Below are 10,499 nucleotides of genomic sequence, written 5' to 3' on the forward strand. Positions count from 1 at the left end.
CTCTCTCTCCTGTCCCTTCTCCCTCTCCCCTTCTCTCCTGCTCCCTCCTCCTTGTCCCTCTCCCTCTTTCTACTCTATGTCATAGGACAGACCAATGCAGAGTATCCTGTTAGCAAGCTCTAGTGTGAATCTTTGGAAATCGGACAACACCCACAACTGTGAGCTCACCCTGTCTACTTAAAAGCAAGTGATGGCCACAGCCCAACAGACACCTTGACCAGCATTTTGTGAGAGACAGAGAAGAACATTCCCAGCTGGGCTGTTCCCAGAGACTGACCTGTGAGACTGCCAACTTTTCTTGTTCCCAGCTGCCAAAATTCAGAGAGATTTGTTGGTCCTCCACAGTTAACCGATGCAAGAAGTCGCCAACCCCCTGCTGTGACATCTAAGTTGCATCTACTGTACAAAGGCTCCAAGAATAAACGGTAGGAAGCTCAAGTATAGGTGTTCATGTTCCCAATGTGATCGGATGCTGCTAAAGTATTCATTTTCATCGGATGCCGAGAAATGATCTCATTGTTGAGATAGGAACATGGAAGAAAGGAAGCTGTAAAGACACTTTAAAGGTTAAACGAGAAAGCTACAGACAATTAGAAAGTCAACATTTCTATAAGAGACATATCCTTCATGAAATATATATATATGGATAGATACATATATACATATATGACATATATATGGGTGTGTGCATGTCACAGCTGCCATATGGAACAACTTGTCAAAAGACAACTAGTTGGAGTCAGCTGACTCCTTCCACGCTGTGGATCCCGGGGAAGGAACTCGGGTCATCAGGTTTGGCAGCAAGCTCCCTTACATGCTGAGTCATCGTGCTGGCCCTAGATGAGTCAGTCATAAAGATCAAAAGAGAAGAGTCAAAATTATGTCAGACTCACATACTTTCTCTCTGAAATGGCCGGCTGGACAAATGTGTGCCTATTCCATGTGCCATCGATCCGTGGTGAACAGTCTCTAATAGTCACGCTGACTCCAAGTCTGGCTTCTTGCTCTAGTCTGGGTTCGGTGTGGAGTAGAGCCCATGACTCAGGCTTAAGCAAGCAAACCACCCTATCTCCTTATAATGGACAGACATGCAGACAAGTGACCCAACCTGGTCCAATCAGAACGAATCTCTAGTTTCTCTAGAAGGACAGTTGTGTCAAATGCTTGCACCTGAACTGATAAGCAGATGTGACCACCAAGGCCATCTCTCCATGATGACAGAAGAACACGAAAGAAGCCGCTGGGTTCTGATACTTGTCGTCTAGAAATGAAGCCAGCAAGCTGCCAAGGGGAGGAGCAGAAGCATAGGAGACCTCTCAAGCTCGGCCTCCAGCCCAAAGTCTGGCCTCTCCCTGCATGGTTGGTTATCCATGCCAGCAAATTCCTTCTGAGTTTTGGCCAGTACAAGGAGAAATTTCTGCCTGGTTGTTCGCCTAGGTCACATTCAAGTATCTTCATTATCTTCAGGACCAGGCATTGCTTTTTATTATTATTATTGGATATTTTCTTTATTTACATTTCAAATGTTTTCCCCTTTCCATGTCTCCCCTTTGGAAATTCCCTATCCCATCCCTCCTCCCCCTGCCTCTATGAGGGTGCTCCCCCACCCACCCACCCACTCCCACCTTCCCACCCTGGCATTCCCCCTACACTGGGGCATCGAACCCCCTCAGGCCCAAGGGCCGCTCCTCTCACTGATCTCCACCAAGGCCATCCTCTGCCACATATGCGGCCTGAGCCATGCGTCCCTCTATGTGTACTCTTTGGTTGGTGGTCCAGTCCCAGGAAGCTCCAGGGGGTCTAGGACCAGGCATCTTTAAGACAACAGCCATTCCACTAGCCAGATACCTTGAAGAGTTCCACTAACACCTTGATTATAGCAGGAGATGCTGTTGGCAGCCAATGCAGAGATGAAAGAATATTCACTAAGATAACCATGGTAGCAGCAGCCAGGCGTGGAGCAGTGATTATGCACTGGGTTCTGTTGACATATATGGTATCTCGTTATGATCAACTCTCCCCACCCTCTTCCTTCTGTAATCAGGAAAGCAATTATAAGGAAAATTCTAGATCTTAACAGAAGAGCAGTGTTTCTGCTTCTTCCTACCAATGAGATTTTTTTCCAAGACATCTTTTATTTATTCTAAGTGTTTATTTTATGTATGTGAATGTTTGTTTGTTTTTTTCATGTATGTCTCTGCACACCAAATGTGTGCTTGGTGCCAAAGGATCTTCTGCAACTGGAGTTACAGATGACTGTGGACAGCCATGAGGATGCTGAGAACCAAACCCAGGTCCTCTGTAAGAGCAGCAAGAATCCTTAACCACTGAGCCATCTCCCTAGCCCCCTCCTCATGTGATCTTACTTAGATTTCAATTTCCCTGTCTTCAATTTCCCTGTCAAATGGGATGGGGCTTCTGACCTCAGATTTGTGAAGAGCCAGGGATGGTGACATACACCTGAAATTCCAGAATTCCACAGGAGTGCGGGAGGATTGGGAGTTCAAGGTCATCCTTGGTAACACAGGAAGTTTAAAGGTTAGTCTGAGCTATAAGAGACCCCAGCCTCCTCAGAGAAAAGAGTGTGGTTTGGGAGGTTAGTCAGGAAAGTGCTTGCAGGACCTGAGTTTGGGTCTCCAGCAACCACATATAAGCTGAGCAGAGTGCCTGCAATCCCTGCACTGGGCAGCTGAAGCCAGAATTCCTGGAGCTCACCAGACTGCCTGTGTAGCTGGATGACTGTGCCCTAAAATTTCCCACAAAGATACAATCAAGGCACATGCCAGAGCCATTGTCTCATCTGCAGGGTCTGATTTTAAGCTCATCTTACTATTAGCAGGGTGGCCAGATGGAGTTCTCTGTTTCTTCAGTGCTGGAGGCTGGCCTGGTATTTACTATGTGTTCAAATGCTAAATCCTGTACCCCAAGATCTGGTTGCCCCAAGAGGAGCAAATTCCCACACACATCAGCTTTTGCTGTGCAAACTCAGCCACCCAATTTAAAGCTATTGATTAAATAAGAATGGCTACAGCCAATCACTGGGCAGAATAGAGAGAAGTAGAGTTCTGCTTTACCAGGATGGGGGTCACAGATAGGAACACTGAGGAGAAAAAGGAAAGGAAGGAGGAAGAAGGAGAGGACGGTGGTCTCCATTGGACATTGGAAGTGATGGGACCAGGAGCACGTGGTCAATCAAGATGAACCCTTAGGACAGGATGGTGGAGCAGAAATAATCCAGGAAGATTCAGTGAGCATTCGGGGAGCACAGCTGGGAATTAACAATGGAGCGAATAGGGCTATAGATTAGGGACAATCCCCCAGTGATTGCTTAACGCTAAATAAATAAATCACAGTCTGAGTCTTGTTCATTTGGAAGCTAGATAGGGAGAGTAGTGATTTTTGATCTATACTTCATGGCAGGTGGGTAGCCTCCCTCTGTTCCCCCTCCCCTCTCTCATACACACACACACACACACACACACACACGCACACGCACACGCACACGCACACGCACACGCACCAGCTAACCAGCTTCATCAGAATAAGCATGCAAGAGAGTAAGCCAAGTACACCAGGGGTGAGAATCGTGGGTTGTCAAGCGAGAAGCGTGTCTACCACTGGAATGAAATGAAAACTGATTCCATTTTACCCTTGACCCACAGTCAGCCTCTGTCGGCCCCAGCTCTCCTCACTCTAAACTTTGTGTTATGGAAAAGCCCCAAAGTCCCTCTCAGCTCCAGCATGATTCTAGGAGACCCCAAACATTACAGAGAGCACACCCGGAAGCCGCTCTGGATTCCAAAACGGATCAATCTATGGGCTTTTCTTTGTCTGCGTTTGTCAGCGCTGCCTCCTGTGGCCTTCGGTGCTAATGAAAGTCAGAGTGAAGAAAGCAATCGGATGCTACACGGGTTCACCTCCCGGGCCGAGAGGGGCCTTGAGATCCAAAGGGGCTGCTGGGGCCATATACCGCTTTGCAGCATTTGAGAAGGTGGGAACCCGAGTCTCCAAAATTTAATTGAAATGGAAGGATTTTATTAGTTTACCCGCAAGTGTCAATAAACACTGGTGCCCAGCAGCCGGATCCCCGCGAGCCAGCGGCGGCGCTGTCACGAGGTTAATAACCTCCCTGCTTTATAGACTGGCAGACCCGCTCACTGCCGTGAAGTTTGTTTAGATGTTTTCCTGACCATATTTTCAAAAGTTCTATCTGCCATTTCTTTTTTTTTTTTTTGAACTGCGTTCCTTTTGAGCGTCTTTGTAATGATCTCTTTGAAGTCACCATAGCGTGGCAACTAAACACCAGAGTTAACAATTCCCTGGTGGTGTGCTTTTCTTTAAAAATCCTTGAAATGTTTATTTATTTAAAGGGACCCTCCTTTGGACAGAAGATGGGAAACATTGTTGAATAATGCTGTTTGATCTAAGGTCTGAGATGGGCAAGATTTGATTTATTTTGCAATTAATTGAAAGGATTTTTGTCAGGGCGCGTGGACTCCTGCGGCTGGTGCTGTCTCCTTTGGAATCGCGAGGTGTTGCTGGCCTGTGCACGAGAACCTGCACCTGTTTGTCGTCTCTTCCTTGTTTCCCACTCCTTAACGCCTTAACGTTGAATGATCTGATAACGTTTGAAATCTGAGAGGTTTCACAGGCACAGTGTGATGGTTAGTGGCAATTACAGATTCTGGAGTCACGTGGAAGGTGGGCTGCTGCGCATGCTTATTCGGGATTATCTTGATTGAGTGAATGGAGGCGGAAGACCTGTCCCCATGCGTGGCACCATTCATAGCCTAGGTTCATAACCTATGTAAATGCAGAAAGGGAGCCGAGTAGCGTGTATCCATCGCTCTCTGCTTCTTGACTGTGGATGCCTGTGACCACCTCCCTCAGGCTCCTGCAGCTATGATGTCTCTATCAGAGCCGATTGTGCCCTAGACCCCCGAACCGGAATAACTCTTCCTTTCCTTTAAGCTTCTTTTGTCAGAGTATTTTATCACAGCAACAGAAAAGAAACGGTGATGGAAATAAAAGGTCATGGCAAGCTTCTCCTGACCAATCAGAATTCTTGCACACATCCCAACATGGCAACAGCTGCCCAAAGCCAAGAGCCTGTTTCCTCCTGCTGATGGGCTGGGTTTCCTGGTTACAGCCGGCTCCCCAAATGCCAAGGGTCTAAGCAAGGATGCTTTTAGTATAAAACAAAAAGTCTCTCTCTTATAGAAGCCAGCAACTTGGTTACTAAGTCTATAGAGTAGGTATAAACTGTGGTGCCCTAGAAATTTCGGTCACCTACAAGTCTCAAAGCTATCACTTATCGTAGGAACAGGACCGAGGATGGGGATAAGAGACGATGAAGTCACGTGACAAATCCTGGGCATCAGACTCGGGAGATCAGCATCAGCGTGCAGATCTGAGTTTACCACCCAGCACATTAGCTTTTATACAGTGTTTGAGCCAATCCCAAGCCCCCAATCCTCACCCAATCATACCTCACCACACCGTCACCGTGCTCCAATGAAAGCCCGGCCTGATGAGGTAACTTAGAAGGAGCAGAGGAATGGGAGTGTCAGAAATCGTCACCTGTTAGGACTTCTATGAAGAAGGGGAAGTAGCCACCGCCCTGGCCTTGGGACTCACCTCATTTTTGTTTATTTTTGTTTTGTTTTGTTTTTGCTGTCTCACCGGTGCTCCAAGAGCCCCAGGAGCCATGTTAGATCTAATGCCGTGTACAGCAGATCGGGTCTCTTCGAGGAGTCGCGGGAGCCTGCGGCGCCTCGCTCTGCATCTCTCTTTTCCTTCACAAGGTGTACCTCCACATCCCCCACATCTTATCCAGTGTGTTTCACTCATTTAAATCAGCACCATGGCTACCAGAAGTATCTGAGTCAGACTGAGCAAAGACATGATTTACTCCATTCACTGTGGGAAGTACCACCGTCATCCAATAATCCTCTGTGGCCTGACTTGTGCTCTTTGCATGGCGGTGACTTTTCTGGGTGACAACACCCAGATCATCTATTCTCACATTCCTTGTTCTGGGAGCAATGAAAGCCCTCCACTCTTGACCATACAGGAAGGTTTGTTACTGCCTTTCAGCTGACTTGGTTTTGTGTGAGTAGCAGCTGTAATGTCGAAACTAAGCCGCATTTTACACTGGTTGGTTGTCCTGCATAGGGCACGTAGCTATCGTCACACACATGGAATGTAGGCAGTTGATTGTTGGCTTTGAGTTTTCTCAGTCCTAATTTTAATAACGGTCCTTAAATGCTTTACCCTCCCTTCTAGCTCCTCACCCACCAGAGGTAGTGAAAAAGAAAGGTTATTAGGATACGAGAGAGGTGGGCCTGTTTAGAAATTGTTCTTTGGAGCAAATCCCATCTGCATTGTCAGGAAATCAGCAGTTCAGTTCACAGGAATCTTCACAAATATACCAGCAGCCTGGTTCAGTAGTGTCGGGATAGCAAGCACGAATCAGCAGTGGTGGCATGACTTAGCAGAGACAGCCAGGCCTCAGCACATCAGCATGAATCAGCAGGAGGGACCAGGACCAGCAGGGAAGCCAGGAGAAGTTCTCTGCTGTACCTCTCAACAAAGTGAAGATCAGCAAAGCAAGACTCGAAACCAAGAAGTGCTGCAAAGCTAGCTATGCAAGCCTTTGTCACTCTCCATTGGGTCCTATGTATACTCCCTCCAAACGTCATGTGTCCTCCCCAGGTTTTGCCTCACCACAAGTCTTGCCTCAGCACCTGAGTCTGTCTTAGCAAGGCCCGAGCCCGAGGAAGCAGCATGAAGCCGCCAGAGCACCATCAGAAGTTTTTTGGTGCATTTCTCTCTATGAAGTCACAACAAACAGAGCTCAATATGCAACATAAGGCAAACCAATACATGCATGTTGTTAGCAAAGAATCCTTTATCAAGCGTCCTTTCACGTGCTTGCTTTAGCGGAACATCCTTTCAGCTGTGTCTGCTTCAGCGGAACATTCCTTCACGGGTCTGCCTTATTGAAACATCCTATCACCTGTGCTCGGTTTGACCCGTTCCTTCACCTGTCTGCTTTATCGAAGCACCATCCAACACAACCAACGCTCCAAAGAAGCCTTAGGTTTCCACACCCCATGCAGTACCCATAGAACACCTAAAGTTTCTCGGTGTACGATTTCCATCCAGTTCCCGTGTGTTTGTTTGCTTTTAAAGACTTCCATAAAAAGCTGCAAACTTCCCACCAGCAAAGAGCTATTTAAATCCCATACACAAATACCATATAAGCAGGGTGAGAGTTTCCTTCCCTCTCATACTTTCTCGATAGCTTCCTGTAATAGTTCAGACTGTGAGCAAACAGGTGATTACTTTCAAAAGCACATGTATGCTACGTCACAGTCTCTGCCTGTTTAGATTGGCACCAGTAAAGGATTTAACCTGAGGGTAGACCTGGGTATTCTCCAGCAAGCCTGCAGGTATAGCTCGTTATTTACACAAGGACTACTGGGACTCTAGGATTCTGTAGTATTTCATCAATTCTCCTTCTCTTATTCCAGTCTGTATCAGATCAAACTGGACAAAACACCAAAGCGTGGTTGTGAGTCCAGTATCATCTGCATCATGGGGGACTGTATACAAATACCAAATTTTCCACAGGACTCAGCTCTGAAAGGAACATTGGTTCACAGAGCAATGGTGTGTTCTGCATGGTTTAACAGACCTTAAAACTGCTTCATGGAAATTTAGGGAGGTGACATCCAGTCATGAGTAAGGGGCTGATTTTAGGACCTCAAACCCTCAGTTCATGTGTTAGAATGACCCTTGGTTTTTATTTTGTTTTTGATTAAGTCTCATGTAGCTCAGGCTAGCCTGGAACTCCCAATCGGAGAGGGAGGTCCTACCTTCTGAGGGTGTGGAACATAGATGGTGCCACCACCTCCGCTTTGTGTCGTTTTAGCCCCAGACGCTACAGGATTGAGAGGTGAAGCAGGAGGGCTGAGTGGTTAGCAACAGTTGTGCAAGCGCACAGCTATCTAATCCCAGCGCTCAGGAGGCTGAGACTTGGAGATAGAAAGTTTGAGTCTAGCCTGAGCTACATAGTGAAATTCAAATCAGCCTAGGCTATGTAATGAAAGTCTGGAAACATGTGCACACACACACACACACAGAGACAGAGAGAGAGACAGAGACAGAGAGAGAGACAGAGAGGCAGAGAGAGAGGACGAGAGGAGAGGAAGAGAGACAGAGAAAGAGAGAGAGAGAGAGAGAGAGAGAGAGAGAGAGAGAGAGAGAGAGGAGGAAGAAGAGGAGGAGGAAGAGGAGGAGGAAGAGGAAGAGGAGGAGGAGGAGGAAAAGGAAGAGAGAGCATTTTGCTTTTCCTGTTTTGATTTTTCATTAAAACAAAAACATTCCAATATCATCAACCCAAACGTCACTTCACACCATGGGTTGGGTAAAGGAACTAGAAAAATCAAAGCCCTCTGTGTTGAAGAGTTCTGCCTTACACAGAACTCAATCAGATGACCCTCCTCCCCAAAGAACGCCACTCCTCACCTGGCAATCCATCTGCTTCAGGAGGACACACTCGCTTCCCACAGCTACAGCAGGAAGAACATCCAGGGCCACAGCCTCACAGCCCCAAGGAAAGCATTTGTTTTTCTTTTAAAACCAGGGGATGGAGAAGAGTCAGTATAATTGTCTCTGTTGTGTTTCTTTTTATGCCAAGGGGTTCGGGCAGGTGAATTTGCCTAGCACTCATGAATACCCTGAGAGGAGGCGATTGTGTTCAGGGCTCCTGCTATAACTGAGAATTCCTGGAAAGAAGCTAGGCTGATTGACGGATTAAAGCGTCAGTGATATGGGAGGTTGGAATGTTGCAGGTTCACTGTCTGATCATAATTTCCCGTAGGCTAGCTATCCTTAGGCCCCATTCCTTGCCCATGTCCGTGTCTGTCCTAACGTTCTGTGATTAACAGATTAAAAACCTTGGGAATATACTAACTTATCAGAAACCCTACTTGCCACCAATCTAAGGGCTACGAATGTTCGCCGGTAGCATCCGAGGCTCACGGGTGAGGTTGTTGGCTTGGCTGTACCCATCCCTCTGATGTTTCCACCAAGGTCTTGATTCGTGCCTTTCTCTGTTCTGTGTCTATCAATACTTCCCTGACCTACTGCCATGCTGGACAATGGAATCTGGAGTAACCAAATGTGTGTTCCTTGGCAGCGGCCACTCGTATTTGGCTCCAAAACCGACTCTCTGGGGGTGAGAGCTGTGGCTTTGTGTTGACACTACAGAAGTCACTTAGGAGTTGGTCCACACAGTAACTGTGGAGCAGTCTGCACAAATGCGATGTCACCTAGCTGCATGGCTTTCAGTGGTCACACAGAGTCTCTGGGCTTTCGCAGGGCTAATCACGGAAGACAGTATTTCCGGAGGGAGCCCTTACTCCATCCCAGGGCTCGTGGGGAATGCACGGCGTGCTCGCATTGTCTCACACAGTCCTTCAGCTAGGTTATGACAGTGGATAGGAGGACAAGACAGTGATGACACACAGAGCCAGCCTTACCACATCCAGGTCCGCTCCAGCCCACAGTATAGGCTTCAGGAGCGGCTTCTCCAGTCGTCTGAAAAAGTTAAGAGTCTCCTCATCTGAAAAAGAGGGCTAACGTATTGAATCACAACAGCGGTGGGCCCATGTTCTACCTCAAGAAATGGAGCATGAGGATTGTTAAGATTCCTGTAGTCTCTCCAGCTGCACTTTCTTCTCCTTCAGCTCCCTTTCCTGCCTTTCCCAGTAGTTAATCCTCTAGAAAAAGCTTGTCTTAGTCAGGGTTTCTATCGCTTTGATGTAACACCACGACTAAAAGGCAAGGTGAAGAGGAAAGGGTTAATTTCAGCGTAGTATACTTCCGGGAACAGTCCATCACCAAGGGCAGTCATGGAGGCAGGAGCTGATGCAGAGGCCATACAGGGACGCTGCTGACTGGCTTACTTCTCACGGCTTGCTCAGCCTGCTTTCTTATAGAACCCAGGACCACCAGCCCAGGGATGGCCCCGCCCACAGTGGGCTCCCCCATCATTCACTAATTAAGAAAATGCTTTGCAGGCTTGCCTGCAACCTGATCCTGTGGAGGCATTTTCTTAACTGAGGCTCCTTCCTCTAACATATCTTTAGCTTGTGTCAAGTTGATATAAAACTAACCAGTACAAGCTTTTGCAAAAATTAAAAATATACCTAATTTCTGTATTGCCTAGGATAGCATTCATATAAACCACTGTGTCGTAGTTTCTTTTTGAATTTTTATTTGACTTAGTATTGTTGTGCTGAGTGGTTGTGATACAGCAGGTGCACAGAGATCCTTCTTCTACAGGATCTATGGATCAGACTAAGAGTGTCAGATCTGTGTGGCAAGTGCTTACCCTGCTGAGTCATCCATCCCCCTGCCCCATGGCATCCTTTCTTATCCCTGGCTGTGCTCCCATTCCCTGGCTGTGCTCCCATTCCCTGGCTGTGCTC

Source organism: Grammomys surdaster, unplaced genomic scaffold, assembly GCF_004785775.1.
Source record: "Grammomys surdaster isolate TR1022 unplaced genomic scaffold, NIH_TR_1.0 193, whole genome shotgun sequence".
In the NCBI taxonomy this organism is placed as follows: Eukaryota; Metazoa; Chordata; class Mammalia; order Rodentia; family Muridae; genus Grammomys; species Grammomys surdaster.